Source organism: Pinus tabuliformis, chromosome 9 (assembly GCF_031772625.1).
Source record: "Pinus tabuliformis cultivar Carrire ecotype Pingquan chromosome 9, CPIR1, whole genome shotgun sequence".
Classification (NCBI taxonomy): Eukaryota; Viridiplantae; Streptophyta; class Pinopsida; order Pinales; family Pinaceae; genus Pinus; species Pinus tabuliformis.
This window is the reverse complement of record NC_142307.1, coordinates 1,685,549,916-1,685,566,678: the sequence shown is the minus strand read 5'-3', so window position 1 is coordinate 1,685,566,678 and position 16,763 is coordinate 1,685,549,916. Positions and strand designations below refer to the sequence as shown.

General features: G+C 34.3%; 1 pseudogene; it reads right to left on the bottom strand.

Annotated features, from left to right (window-relative positions):
* Positions 1–3,477: 3,477 nt before the first annotated feature.
* On the bottom strand, positions 3,478–16,132 carry LOC149155354 (putative transferase At1g60990, chloroplastic pseudogene; annotated as a pseudogene).
* Positions 16,133–16,763: the final 631 nt, after the last annotated feature.

Here is a 16,763-nt window from a genome sequence, read left to right as displayed (position 1 = left end):
AATAAATGTACGAAAATATAGTAGTAAAACAACAATAAGAAGTACATTTCAAAGAGGACAGTTAGTTATCTAAACCCACTCGAGACATACAAACAAAAAAGTGTTAGTGGTTAATTGAAAACTAGTTCGCAATAGGTTACTAGTATTAGCATTGGATAAAGAGAAAATATTTAAAAGGAAACATATAAGCGATAGCCATGAATTAGTTCATCAACGTGCAACCAATGTGAAAGCACACATGCACACAAAATGGAAATACTAGATAGCCATTATAAGCACCATGAAAGTGCATGGAAATCGATGCCAAAAGTGAAAATCTTCTCATTAATATGATGCAAACCCAAGTACATGTACCACAAGCCCATCAAAATCTATTAGTGGAATAAGGGTTTATCATATAATCTCTAAGAAAAAACCCTAGCCTCATGAGCTCTTAGCCTAAAATCTGCCAAGAGAATGAGGACTTCACTCAATGAACCTCTGGCATATCACATGTGTTTGTGGCATACTAAACAATACCCTTAATTTGACTACATAATGGAAAATACCTCTCAAAATCACATTATTTAACCCCCTACCAACACAAACCCAATTCACCTTTGCAATTTAAGAAACCCCTACCTTCGCTGGATATTATAGGTATCTATTTTCTCATTAACATTTTTTATACCACTTTATTTTTTTCATTAGCTTTGAGCTCCATTTTTTATACTTGCCAATATAAAAACCCTTTACCCCCTATTATATGCTCAATATATTATCTCATTTTTTCCTCAATATATATCCCCCAATAGGAATCCATGTGGTATTGTATTGCTCCCCAAGTGAAACCCTCATGACCCATAGTGAGATTTCTCCTGCTACCTAGGCAAAAAATATCTATCTAGATGATAGTAGAGCTCAAATGCTAAAAGTACCTGATGAATAAGGCATGAGTGGATGTTTATGCAAATGGGTGGGTGACCTTTCACCTTCCTTGTGACTCTTTGCATTCCTCATGACTTTATTCAACTTCTAATAACCTTTTACATTCTTGTGATTTTTAGCATTTACCATTTCATATCTTAATAGGCTTGACCTGATTCTGTCATTTATGTTGCCAGTGGGAACATAATGAATTTGTTCGCTGACAAGGTCACATTCTGGCATTATGCTAGAATTCCAAGATGGAATCTTTGTCTAAAATGTATTTCCAATTCACACCTAAGTCGTGTAAGCCTAATTATATTCCAGCATATGCCTAAAAATATGAGCTTCAACTTCAACTGATTTGAACCACTTTCATCAAGGACACGTTGAGAATTTTGTTTACGATCATACGCTTATTTTATCTACTCTTTTGGCATGGACTAATTCAACAATTCTTCATTGCACAAAACAATTTTCCTTCCATCGTTCCTATGACCATTATTGTCACATGACTTTTTGATTGGTTAGCAGTTGATGAATTTAAGCCCATGTAGAGATGTAGAGTGAAGGGGATGGTGAGATGGGTGTTTCATATTTTTCCTTGATTTTTTGAGGGTTCCTCCAAAATTGAAGAAGGATTTGCATAGAGAAAATTTCCAATTCAATTTTGAAGGATTTGAGGTCGACTTTGAAAACTTTATAAAGACATTTTCAAGAAACCTAACAGTGTTTTCAATTCGATATTCTATAAATGGATTCACAAACTTATTTCATACTTCAATATGAACTCAATCTTGGACACGCCTTCTCATAAATTTGCATCGCTTCTACAGGCTTAAGAGGCCTCAATAACAAGGATTTCTTCATTGTTATTTATTGTCATGCAACTACTTCACTTTTTATCCTTCTTGCACACTATATGGTCATAGGAGAGCACAATAATGCCATGTTTCCTTGAGGGAGAATTTACTTCAATCTCTTTCTATCAAAATATCAATTAGAGTTGGGATGATTCAATTTCTTTAATTTTGCACGTGCTGGGGTTTATGTTCTACATTTTGTGATTCCAAGTTGAGAGGGATCACCTTTTGCACTACACAGGGGAAAACACAACTTTAGTATTTGATTACATCTGTGCTTAACCTCCATCCCAATTAGCATATTTTTTTATCTTGTTTGTCACCATACTTGGAGATATACCCTTAGATAAATGGTGAAGTTGATCCCTATGTTGAAATAGGTTCCCTTTTATCACCGTAGAAACAACCTTGGTTTTTGTTATATCTCCATGGATTTGTTTTCTTCTTTAATGTGTAATAAGGGACTCCTCCTAAGTGAGGCTATGCTAGATTTTGTATTTTTCACAATAGAAATCACATTATCTACATTTTTTACCTTATAAAATCCAAGGTGAATTAGGCTGGAACCATTCTCGATGAAATGTACCATTGATACCTCCCATAAAATATAAAATTACTATTGGAACTTAGAGGGAAAACATCAAACTAATGTTTGTTTCTGGAAGAATCCATACCTTCTAAAATATTTGTTCTTTATTCTCATGATAGCCTTGCAAATAGTTTTAGTCCCTCGTTCAATTATAATCCTCGTTAGGAGGTTCCTCTATTGCAGGATGAACCAATGGTGGAAATATTTGATTGTGTTCGTTCAATTATGAAATCAGTTCCAGAATCTTGTAAAACATTGGTACTCATGTATCGTTGGCAGTATCAGCAATGTAAATATGATGATTGAATGAGTTGGTGAATTTGGGTCTACTTCAAATGTATCCAAGTGATCTGGCTTCCCTCTTCCAATCCTTGGAGGTGGATGTGACTCGAACAACCGTCCCCTTAATCATTACAAGCAATATGAAGGATTAATTATTTGGTAAATTGTATTTTAATGGAAAATTCCATTCACAAATGAAAATGTGATGAAAGGAAGTATGATGAGACTAAGACAAGTCGAAAAATAAAAAAGTGACTAAGTGAAAGAACATGTGATTGAGGGAAATCCAATTGGAAGTGTGACTAAATGAAAGGTTGCAATTGGAAATGTGACTTAGGCCAGTTACAGATGAGAATGTGATTAAGGAAGATGTGACTAAGTAACAATTTTTCTCATTTCTCTATTAGTCATAATCCTGCCTTCTTATTTTGCGATTCAGTCACCATAAATTTCCCACAGTCAGCATTTCCAACTCCATTTGAATAGAATCCAAAGAACATTGTTGCTACAACTTGTTGATTTAATGCTTAATGGAAAGAAGAGTATCAATACATCCACCATTCATAGAATTAAGTTCTGCTAAAGGAAGTATTAGTAACAGATCATTTGAAATATCATAACCAGGATCCCCTTCCCTTGGTTCTCTATATTTCTTCAATAGTGACAACAAGAGGAAATATCTTCCCTTGTTATGAAAACTAATTTGATTATTCTATAAAATTCCCCATGGAGGAAGTGGCACCATTATTAGACTACTTGCTGACCCTTTGGCATGTTTGAAAATCTGCAGAACTTGGTCACTTACAGAATCCCAGACATACAATATAGTCTTTGGACCTAGAAACTAACAAAATCCCATCCATATTGTATGTCTCCAATATTTACCTCTTTTCCTAGGAAACCAACCTACATTTTCACATAACAAAGTCCTGCATATTTAATACCATTGCTCCCAAGGGCATAAGTTGTAAGTTTTCCAACCTTTGTTCCATTAATTGTGATATTTCTTCAAGTAGATGGAGGACTGTCTGATTAAATACCCCACAAATGTTGCTTGACACCATCATATGTGATGGGCCTTGCAATTGTCTCTTGGCCTATGTAACACCCATTTTTCAAATAAATGGTCCTCCATAAATCAATTTCAAGGGAATTAAACTCATAGACTCATTTGCAAGCTCTGTACCAGTAACAGGTCTTCCTTGGAGAATTCCCAATCATTCCCACGCACATGCCCCCATGTGGATAGCACCAAATTTTATGATTGACTTCCAAAAAAACCAGCTATAGTTGGTGACAGAAATAATGAGAAACATGTCTCTGATAACACACTACCAATGCCCACAGTTACATGATTTCTTTCCATAGCATAATGCAGATGAGTTCCATACGGTTTTCCAACAATTTCCTCAAGATTGAAGAGTTTCATCACTTGGTCACTTCTAGGATGCATGATAGAAAGAGTAAAGTCTTGTTTGTTATATATTGAACTTCAATCTTCAATAATGTAATATGTTGGTGTCAAAACATGGTATTACATCCCTATCTCCGTTCCAAAGATTGGACATCATCAATGCTTTAGTTACACATAAAGTGTATCCTATCAACTCCAATGGCTCTAATTCTACCAAAGTGAGATAGATCAACAACCACAAAATTGTCCTCCACAACCTTCAAAGAGGCCTCATCATTTCCAAATGTTTCCACAATACCATTTGATGAAAACTTCACACCCATATCCTTCATAATAGCTTGTTTCTTTTATGATTTCTAGCATGTAACCTCTTCCACATATGAACTTTGAAGGAAAAATTGCATGCTCAAATATAATCTAAATAAGTAAAACTGATGAGCCTTTCAATGATTAATACAAGAGACCTAAATATGATCTTTTACAAGCTTTAATGCTAAAGTTTCAAATACACAATAGAAGAAATATATCATAAGCACATGCTAGTTGAGCAAGCTAGTTCCAATAAAATGGATTTTGTAAAAATTCCAAAGAAAAATTTTAAGTGATTTTTCAAATACAAGTGATAAAGGTGTTTCCAATGTCTCTTTTTGAAATGAAGTTCAATGAAAAATGGAAGTGAAAATGAAATTAATGGGACTGGAAATTTCCATGAACTATTCTTGAGAATTCATCCTTGAAGATGTAAAGTAGGGCACGAGAAATAAGGTAATGCATGGCTAGAATATCCAGTTGTACAATACAAAATTCATTCCTATATATTGCAATGCATAATATAGTAGTATAAGGATTTAAAAGTGCATGAATGAAGCATTAAATCCTCACACCATAATTCATTTAAAAGAATGAGAACCAATATGAGGCAAGGCAGATATAGTCTATGTGCTTTATGAAAACATGAGCAACCATAGCCTCCAATGATAGAAAGGTCATTCAAGGATTTTGACCAATTCAAGCAACAATAATGACCATTGAAAACTTGAAAAGAAAAGGGGGGCCCAAAATTTAGGTATACATGCTAAAAAGTTTGGGGGGTGTTGTAGCAGATACAATAATTGGTGAATCAATGGTAGATTCCACCATATTAGCCTTCATGCCTTTGATAAATGGAGTCTTAAAAGTGATGTGAGTAAGTATTGAACTACATAATGTGGGTACCAATTGAGTTACTTAACCATTAATAGATGCGTTGTCTATCTATCTCACAGATAAGGCATGTTATTCCTCAATCACCAAACCAAGAGCTCACACCACAAGTCTTCGACAATAGCATAGATGACATGATAGAGGGTTTATTATATTCAAAACTTAAAGTAAGTTTCTGGCATTTCTCTGCTCCCAGTGAGCATCCACAGCCCCGATAGAGTCACTCAAGAAATCACAAGCATTAATTCGCTACTAGCAAGCATCCATAGACCCAACAAAATTTCTTGCATCACCTCTCTGTGTAGTAAACCTTTCTCATGCCTTTACCCTTTATTTTATTTTACTATTTTTTTATGCACTTGGATTATTTTTTAGGGAATTCATTATTCCAGGGCTGATGATGGATTCCAACTTATTTTATAGGAAAGAGAGGTTGTTTCTTATTTTATAGAAACTAAAATATTTTCTGACTTAGGTTTTCCCTCATGCCATATTTCCACATCACATCTCTAACTGAAAAGTGGATATTAAAACAAAAATATAAAATATTTTTAGGACCAGGCCATAAATATATTTTAGGTTAAATATACAAGTCGTATGAACTGATTACAGTTTCCCATGAATACCTTCTCATGTTTTCCTTGTTAATAGATCAGACTCATAGGGAATATTTCCTGGACGTAGCAGAATACCATGGTCTGAAATTAGTTGCTTCATGAAATAGGAAACACAGTGACACACCACCATTGATGGGATTTCAACATTACAAAAAAAAAATGGGTGAAGGAGCTCTTCTAGGGTTTTATTTGTGTACAAGCCTGGAAAAGGAAAAGTGTTGTCAGGAACTAATACAAACTAGAACAGTGAATGAACAATGCAATGAAAGGAGAGAACGTTAAATGCAAAATAAAATAAAAGTAATGCAAGAAATGAATTCTAAATGAAAAATGAAAGAACAATCTAATGAAATACAAGCCACAACTAAATGAAAAATGAAGATAATGGAAGCATGAAACTAACTATGAAATCAAATGCATTCAAAACTACTCTAGTAAGAAAATAAGTTGAAAATAAATATAAACCCTAATATAACTAAAGATAAGAGATTGGGCTCATGTGAATTCAAACTTCCAATGTAGTCATCTAATTTTTTTCTAACCTATAAACAAAAATATGCTAGCAACCAGTACCACTATAAAACAATGTGCAAAATTAGGACATTTACTTGTGTAACTTGCACAAAAGAGAGAAGGTCACACCTACTGGAAAAGGAACTTTCCAAGAAATATTGCTTTTGCCCAATCACAATTGTATCTTGATAGACAAAATGATATACATGAGAACCTTGGAATCTTCTCAAAAGCATGCATTCATTTATATCAAGCACATAAGAAATGAGATGTTGCTTAGTTGTACAAGAATTTACCATAAATGGAATCTTCTATTTAATCATCAATTCTATCATGATAAACAAACCTTGAAACCTTGAACATCTCTCAAAGAATGCATTCATTCATGTTTAGCCCTAGATTCAACACAATAGAGATTGAAAGTCGCTTGTTTACTGAAGAATTAGCCAAATAGGATTCTTCCAACCAACTAGTGATTCTAGCTTGATATTGACAAACAATAACTTGAAGACATTGAAAATATTTTGAATATGAGCTTACATCCAACAAGATGGCGCTAAGAAGAGAATATTGTGAGGAAAACATAATCTAAAAAAGTCAAGTGATCTCATCAGAATTGTTAGAACTAACATAACCATTAGTGAGGGCTGAAGTGACTCAATCTCCTGACAATTCCCTAAACTTTCAAATGTTAGATGATCAAATTTCAAGGGCTTGGTCAGATCACCAATTTTATGTAGACATACAACATTAGTTATATTAACAAGATCATTATTAATAGGATGGAAGCTATAAGAATCATTGGTTTGATCAGATGTTTCAATATCACCAAATTGATCATTTGAGATGTAAGATTCTCCTTTTACCCATAAATGGAGATGAATCAGTCGAAGGTGTTTCATGAGTGATATGAACCAAAAAATTATCTTATTCCAATGTTATAGATTGCAAACCACAATAGGAATGGGAAGTAATTCCATTCTTTTATTCTTCAACATGTAAGACTTCACTTCCTTATGTCTTGTTAAAATCCAATTAATCAAAATGAGAGTTTAGAGGATTTAGAATATTTTCAATTGAAATAGATTCACTATACGCATCAAGAGACAATGATTAGTGTGTTGAAAAAGAAAAGGGTTTGATTCCTATAAGTAACCCTTCTATAATCAGATCATATTCCAGGTCAAGATATTGCATATCCATATCTTCTTGGGGAGTCAACAAATCAACAAATGTATATTTAAATCCATCATCAAATATATCAATTACGTTATTGTTAACAAGATGAAGGTTTTCAAAGTCACTAGTTTGATTCAATATTTTGATTTCACTTAACTGATCATTCAAAACATGATATTCTTCATCGATCATGACTGGAGAGACTGGAGGGTTGTTTTGAATGACCTAAGTAGGGAAATTATCATCTTGACATACTGGGATTTGGGAATTAGAAGAGTGATGAGACATGTTTTCATTCTTTTCTTCCTCTATATGTAAGACATAACTACCTTATATCTAATCACTATCTAGCCCAACAAAATGATAATCAAGAGGTTTTGAAGTGATTGCTGGTGTAGTAAATTCATTGAGTGAATTATGGTACAAGGAGTTTATGAGATTTTGATGAAAGAGGATGAAACGAATCCCTTGAAGAAACATCACTTCCAATCAAATATATTTCAGGATTTAGATTTTTCATATTCATTTCACCATGCAGAATAGACAGATTAACGTTCATATTATGCTCCATGGTATTCGTTGAACATTTAGTATTATCTGAGACAAGGACTTCACCATTGCAAGTAGGTAAAGGTAGGATCATATTATTTGGAGATTCATGAATGGATTCAAGAATGTGTTCAATGGGATTATGTTGAATCTCTTCAACAAGAAGAGGTGGTTTACCAATTTGATTTTCAGTTTTCCCTACTTCTGAGGAACCTATAACAGCTTGTACCGTAGGACAACTCTGCTCCTTTTCATGAAAATCTCTTCATTACCTAAATTATTGATAGAAAAAATTTTATCCTTGCCACAAGAAATAATTTCATTAGGTAATGAAGTTGAAGGAGGATAAAAAATATTAGGGGTAGCAATTTCCTCCTCTGAGGCTTGAGAATTTCCTTGACTCACATCTGGAAAAGAGACAAAAGTTGGCATGACAAAAGTAGGGATAAAATATGGTTGATTTGTAACTTGCAGATTACCAAAATTATTGGATGATTTATTATCAACATTCATTTTAGATTTAAATTGTTCCATAGAAAGGTAAACTGATAGTCGAAACTTTTCACACAAATAACTCCAATCCACATCTCTTTTAGGAAATTGATAACAAATATGGAGAAATCTATCAACAAAATCTTCCAATAATTCATCTAGTTTCATTCTAAGCTTATTGATATTTTTAAACAAACTTTGACAATCATACATGTCAAAAGCATAATGAAGCTCCTTATGAATTGTTCAAAAGAATGAATAGATGCAGTTGGTAAGGTTTTGCACCATTCTTTAACACTACCTTCAACCATAAGAGTGAAAAGTATGCAAGTAACATCTTCACAATGCACATCGTTGGAAAGACAATTTTGAAGAAACTGAAGTGTATGTTCTAATACAAATATTTCACCTCACCATCAAACTTATTTTTTGATAAGAGATCAACTATCTTAACGAGAATTGAAATATTTACTTTGTTCAGAAAAGAAATTTAGGATAAATATTTGGGAAGGATCCATTTAAAGTAAAACTTAAGATGTAAGTTCCATAACATCAACTTTTCATTTGCCCTCCTTTTAGCACAAAATATGTTGACAAGGAAAAATGTACCACCAACACTAAGGGTGTCTCCCCAGTGTGAATTCCTAATTAAACCTTAGATTGTTTGGGAAAGGATTCCCATCCAGTATACTGGTCTAGATGCCACCATGTGTGTTTTAATCTTGGTTGTCAAATGTAGAGAATTTAGCATGAGAGTAAGTGTGAAATTGTCAGAGAATGAGGAGGAAATCAACCTATAATTGAAAAAATTGCAAAGCAATGCACAAGAATATAGAAGAAAAACAACAAGAAGAAGTACATCTGAAAGAGGAGTTAGTTAGCTGAAACCATCCGAGACATACAAGTAAGAAAGTTCTAGGGGCTTATTGCAAACTAGTTCGCAATTGTTTACTAGAATTAGCATGGAATAAAGAGAGAATATTTAAAATAAAAAGTACAATTGATAGCAATGAATTAGTTCATATATGTACAACTAATATACAATCACACATTCATGCATAATGGAAATACTAAGTAGCCATTATAACCACCATGGAAGTGCACAAGAATCGATGTCGAAAGTGAAAATATTCTCATTATATGCTACAAATCCAAGTAAATGTGCCATAAGCCCATCAAAATCTAGTAGTGGAATGAGGGATGCTAGTATCATTTCAAAGACAAAACCCTATCCTCACAAACACTCAATCTAAAATCCACCAAGGGAGAGAGTGCTCCAGCTACCTAAGCACAAGACAACTATCTAGATGCTAGTAGAGCTTAAGTGCTAAAAGTCCCTAATGTATGAGGCATGAGGAGATGTTTATGCAAATGGATGGGTGACCTTTCGCCTTCCTCATGATTCTTTTCTTTCGTCATGACTCTATTCAACTTCTAGTAATATTTTGCATTCTTGTGACTTTTAGAATTTACCCTTTCGTAATTATGCCAAAATAACAATTTACAATATGGGAAATAAATTATAGCGATTTAACCATTAATACACATCACGTGGATGAAAGATGAATTCATGGTTGAGCTTATTTCTCCTTGAATCTAAATGAGCCCTAAAGTACTTGATTCCACTTTCATATCTTAATAGCCTTGACCTAATTCTACCATTTATGTTGCTAGTGGGAATATAATGAATTTGCTTGTTCATCATGTCACATTGTGGCATTATGCTAGAATTCCAAGCTGGAGTCTTTCCCTGAAATGTCTTTCCAATTCACCCATGAGTCATGTAAGCCTAATTATAGCCTAGCATATGTCAGAAAATATTAGCTTCAACTTCAATAGATTTGAACCAATTTCATCAATGATACTTTGAGTATTTTGTTTACGATCAAATAATTATTTTCTCTCCTCTTTTGTCTTGGACTGCAAGGTTGAGAAATTCAACAATTCTTCATTACAGTACATAAAATTTTTCCTTCCATCTTCATGCATCCATTATTTCCACATTATGTTTTGATTGGTTGGCAGTTGGTGAATGTAAGCCCATGTAGAGATGTAAAGTGAAGGGGAAGGTGATATGGGTGTTTCACATTTTTCCTTTATTTGTCGAGAATTCCTCCAAAACTAAATGAGGATTGGGATACAGAAAATTTCCAATGCAATTTTTGAATGATTTCAAGTCTACTTTGAAAACTTTGAAGAGACACTTTTATTCAAGAAACCTGAAAATATTTTCAAACTGAGATTTTGTAAAATTCTTCACAAACTGATTTCAGACTTCAACATGAAGTCAATATTGGACATACCTTCCTAAAAATTTTCATCACTTGTCTAGGCTTAAGAGGCCTCAATAAAAAGGTTTAATTCATTTCTATTTACTGTCGTGAAACTACTATATTCTTGCACACTATTTGGTTGCAGTAGAGAACAACAATGCCATCTTTCCTTGAGGGAGAATTTACGTTGATTTTTTTACTATCAAAATATCAATTGGAGATAGGATGACTCAATTTCTTTCATTTTTCATGACCTAGGGTATATGTTATACCTTTTGTGATTGTAATTTGAAAGGGATCACCTGTAGCACTACCTAGGGAAAAACACAACTTTAGTATTTGATTGCATTTGTGCTTAATATGCATTCGCATTAGCATATTTGTTGTTCTTGTTTTTCACAATACTTGGAGATATAGCCATAAATAAATGGTGAATTTCATCCATATGTTGAAATAGGTTCCCTTTCATCTCCCTAGAAAGCACCTTGGTTTCTATCATATCTCCATGGAGTTGTTTTCTTCTTCAATGTGCAATAATGGACTCCTCCTAAGTGAGGCCTATTGGATTTTGAATTTTACACAATAGAAATCACATTATCTACATTTTTTACCTTACCAGAGCCAAGGTGAATTATGTTGGAACCATTCTTGATGAGATGTACCATTGGTACCTCCCATAAAATATAGAATTACTACTATAACTAAGAGGGAAGCCATCACACTAATGCTTGTTTTCGGCAGAATCCATGCCTTTCAAAAGAAATATTCTTTATTCTCATGATAGTATTTCAAATAGTTTTAGTTCCTTGTTTTGTTATAATCCTCATTAGGATGTTCCCCTCCAAAAAGATGAATCAGAGGTGGAAATCTCTTTATTCTGTTCATTCAATTGTGAAAAAAGTTCCATAATCTTGTAAAAAACTAGTACTCATGTATCATTGGTAGTATCAACAACGTAAATAAGACCTTTGAATGAGTCAATGAAGTTGGATATATGTCAATCATAGCCAAGTGATCTGTCTCCCCTCTTCTAATCCTTGGTGGTGGATGCGACTCAAAAATCCTACCCTTAATCATTGCATGGACAACGAAGCATTAACAATGAGGTGAATCATATTCTAACGGAAATAGTGCAATGTAAGAAATTACAAATTCCATTCACAAATTTAAATGTGGCCAAAGGAAGTATGATGTGACTAAGAACAACTACAAAATAAAAATGCGACTAAGTGAAATAAAATGTGACTGAGGGAAATCACAACTGGAAATGCAACTAAATGAAAGGAGATGTGATTGAGGCTAGTCATATTTGGAAATTTAATTTAGACCAATCGCAATTGGAATGTGATTTAGTGCAGTCATAGATGAGAATACAAATAATGAAGGAATATGCAACTAAGTCACAAGTTTTCGCATTTCTCGATTACTCACAACCTTTCCTTCCTACTTTGCGATAAAGTCACCATCAACTTCCCACGGTCAGCCTTTCGACCTCCATTTAAGTAGAAGTTGAAGAAACTTGTTTCCGAAACTCATTGATTTGTTGCTTCATGGAAATAAGAGCATGGAGGAATCCTCCATTAACATAATCAAATTTTGGTGAAGGAAGAATTATGGACAATCCATTGGAAATATAATAACTAGTATCACCTCTTCAAATTTAAATAAATGATATAATTTCTTAACATGATAATTATTTGTGACTATTTATTTATATGATTTTCATTTAGCCATTACCTCATTTATTAGGTCATCAAGCAATGATACAAATACAATGCAAAAAACGCAAGAGACAGGAGAAAGTAGGCTAGAGGCCAGGGAAAAACCCACAAGGATGAAACCCATCAATCGTTTCCTTATCACTTCTTTGTCAACAAGATGAATCCAAGCCAAACTAACCAGTGATCCAAGTTCCAAGTAAACCCCCCAAATTCTACCATGTTTTTTCTATAAGATAGTCAACTAATATTCCATATGCTTGTCCTTAGATGCCTATGAATCTTGCATAATTATAGGCAAATGTGGCTCTGAAACTAGAATCATTACAATAGAATATGCCTCAAAAATTCACACCAACATGTACCTTTGAAACTCGTTCTCATGCCTCAGAAAAATCAAGAGTCACAATTTTTTTTCCTCGGAAAAATTGGATGTCACATAACTCTAGCTCCTCAAAAAAAATTGGATGTCATAAAACTATCTTACCTCAAGAACTTTGTATCATAGATAAGAATATGTCATAGGAAGTTTGTTTTATGTGCCTCAAATTTCATGCCATAGACCCAAATTTTTCTTACCATAGAAGAGACCCGAATCAGATTCTAAATGGTGGATGATATGTGCCAATATAAATTTGTTCATTCATGTGAAGAGACACATCCTTTGGGTAGGCCAACTTGTCTTTTTGGAGGGCTGAATTGGAAACTTAGAGGGAAAAATGACACATACAAAATTCAAATTTTCTTCTTTTCACAAGGGCCATGAATAACATGCCCTTTTATATTTTCTTTTGAACAATACAAAACATAAAGAACATGCTTTAAAATAAAAATAATAATATTTTTTCCTCCTTTTTTTTTACATGAAGTACATAGTGATAATGACAATTATGAAGACTAAACCAAGTTACAATTTCAATGCTCCTCTTAACTTGGGAGGCATTCATATTGACTTATCAGATATTCTCAAGTTGAGAACTTCTATAAGAAAGGATTTGGATTGATAAGCATCAGTGATGATAACATCATCATAACCACATTGTCAAAATACCAAGGCCTTGACAAGTATTCTCTATATCTCCACTAAATTAGAGCACAATTCTAGGAGGTATTCAATTGGACACCGCTACCTCTCAAGGCAGATAGCCCACCTAAGTTCACCAAGGTATGTTGTCATAGGAACATTTCCTAATCCCAAGGAAAATTTCATCCACTAAACCACTCTTTACCAAGTCCATATACTTGACTTAGGGTGTTAATCCTAATCAACCATAGTACATGACTCAAGAATGTTCATCCAAGATGCTTATCCAATCCACCATTCTCCTTATCCATGTTCATGTACTAGACTTATGATGGTTAGTCCTGACCATAGGACATGACACATGGAGAACAAAGTGTCCATCCTCACCCTCTCACAAATGGGGAGGAGATATCCACAAGCCCAAGCTTGTCTAAAAATACTCACCCTTTCCCTTAGGAAGGGACTTCATCAATTCATCGGTTACTTGTCCATTAGTGGAGATCTATTGTAGCTTCTTGGATTCTATCTGCACCATACTCTTCAATCATCAAGAGCTTCCATCTTCTATAAAAGATAAGTTCTCGAAAATATTTGTAGAGAATCACAATAAAATCTAGCATGTCGCTAAATATTCCATCAAATATTTTTCAAAGTCAAGATTCTTCACAACTAATTGTACCAACTCCCACATCTTTTGCCTCGAATGTTTAACAAAATTTTACTTAATACTCATTCAAGAAACAATACCAGATACCAACCATCAGTAGTATCTCTATTAGCACTCCCAACCCAATTGATGTATCCTCAAGTCCCAAGTTTGTAGTGTAAGTTTCTTCATGTCAAATTCTACTTCCAGCTCCCTTTGAAGTCAATATTTCTATCTTGACTGACATGAGTCCTTCTTTCCCAAAGTACGAGGTCTTCTTTAATCATGAGACTATTTCAAGATTAGGGATAACTATTTTAACTGAGGTAGACATCTTCATATTATCCTCTTCCTCTTACCAGGAGAACCCTCTTCTTCTAAGTTATCATTTAATGCATGATAAAAAAATTTCACTTCTCAAATGCATACTTCAAAGTGAAATCATGTTCTTCTATAATTTAGGAAAGTCTTCTTGCTATGCTATGTTCTTCCAATCCTTTTATATGTTGTCAAAGCTTAGAAAAATATTATTATTGACCTATAAAATTTATCAGGAGGCTATGAAAGAAAAAATATAATTAACCAAAGTACAAAGACAATAGCAACAATAGTAATAAAAGAAAAGAGTACTCATTAGAGAAATTTTGAGGTCTAAAATGGGCCTCAAAACAAAAATGTAAAAACAAAATCGAATTTATAAGAACCAATAGGATTCAAGATGATGATGTCAACCACGGGGGATGATTCACCATTTTTGGAGTAAAAAAGTAAAAATACTAAAAAAAAATAAAAAAAATAAAAAGCTATTTTTTTCAACTCGTATTTTCAACTTATCGCCCTACAATTTTACTCAAATTTCGAGCAAGATCACTTGTTGGATGCGGAATTTGATTCCCTGTCTAAGGAGTACCCATGCTAAATAATTTCGATGGACCATGCTACGTGAAAAATGAGAAACACATCGAGAAGAAATCTTAGAAGTGGTGGAGGAAGCGCACATACATCAAAAGGTATGGCCTGGATTAAACTCTACTTTATTAACTCTCATCCCCAAATCGGCTCATTCAAAATCAGTAGAAGGCTTCTGGTCGATTACCCTGTGTAACGTTATTTATAAGATTATAACCACCTTAACGGTCAAAAGACTCAAACCAATCCTGCCTAACATAATATCCCCATAAAAGACAGGGTTCGTGGAGGGGAGGAAAATCTTAGATGGTCTGGTAGTATCTCAAGAAGTTATACACACCTTAAAACAAAAAAAGGAACCAGGCATGATGATAAAGTTGGACCTGTCAAAAGCATACGATAGAATAAATTGGAAGTATCTAGAATCCATTCTTCAAGCCTATGGGTTCTGCAACAGAGGGGTGAAATCGATACTTAGCATGATATCAACGCCGAACTTCTCCATTCTCCTAAATGGTACCCCAACTGCAACCTTTAATGCTTCAAGAGGCCTGTGCTAAGGAGACCCCCTCTCCCCTTTCCTGTTTATAATATCAGTTGAAGGGCTGGGAAGGTACATTAAGAAAGAGCTAAGAGAAAGGAAAATTAAAGGGTTTCGCCTATGGGGAAACAACATCCCAGTTACTCACCAACAGTTCGTAGATGAAATCATGATATTCTGCAAGGTATCACTGCAAGAAGTAAAAAAGGTAAAGGAGATCCTGGAGATATTCATGGAAGCTTCTGGAACTGAAATAAATAAGGATAAATCGAGCGCCTTTATTTTCAACTCACCTGAAATAGTTAAAGCCCATCTGACAAGAATCTTGGGGTTCAGAAAGGGAGAGCTGCCCACCAAATACCTAAGAACCATGCTCGATATAAGCTCGCTAAGGATAGCCAATTGGCAACCCATTATAGAGAAACTTAAGAGCAGATTAGAAAACTGGGCATCTCGGACTCTGAATATAGCAACTAGGTTGGTGCTTCTTAAATCAACATTACGATCAATCCCTATCTATCCCCTATCGGTTATGGAAATCCCGAAAGGAGTTTACACCAAAATGATTGAAATTTACAGGAAATTCCTATGGGGAGGACCTAAACAGCAGAAGAAATGGGCCCTAAGTTCATGGTACAGCTTAACAAAAACAAAGGAGGAAGGAGGACTAGGGTTAAGAGATCCAGCTATTTTAAATCAAGTCTTAGCGGTGAAACTTTGGTGGAGGTGGATGAAAGGAGGCAAAGATCTATGGAAGGAAATATGGACATTAAAATATAACATGCCCATAGTAGCCGAAGAGATTATGAGAAAGGAAGAAATGCCAAAAGGATCTGCAATATGGGAATTGGCATGTCAGAACAGAGACATCATAAATAGACATGCTTTTTGGGAAATAAGAAATGGAAGGATAGCAAAATTTTGGGAGGAAGCCTGGCAACAGAGGGAAAGAATGATGGAAATCCAGGAGCTGCAAAATATTTACAGGGAAGCCAAGGCTAAAGGCTTAATCCTAGTCAAAGACTACTGGAAGGAAGGAGGAGAA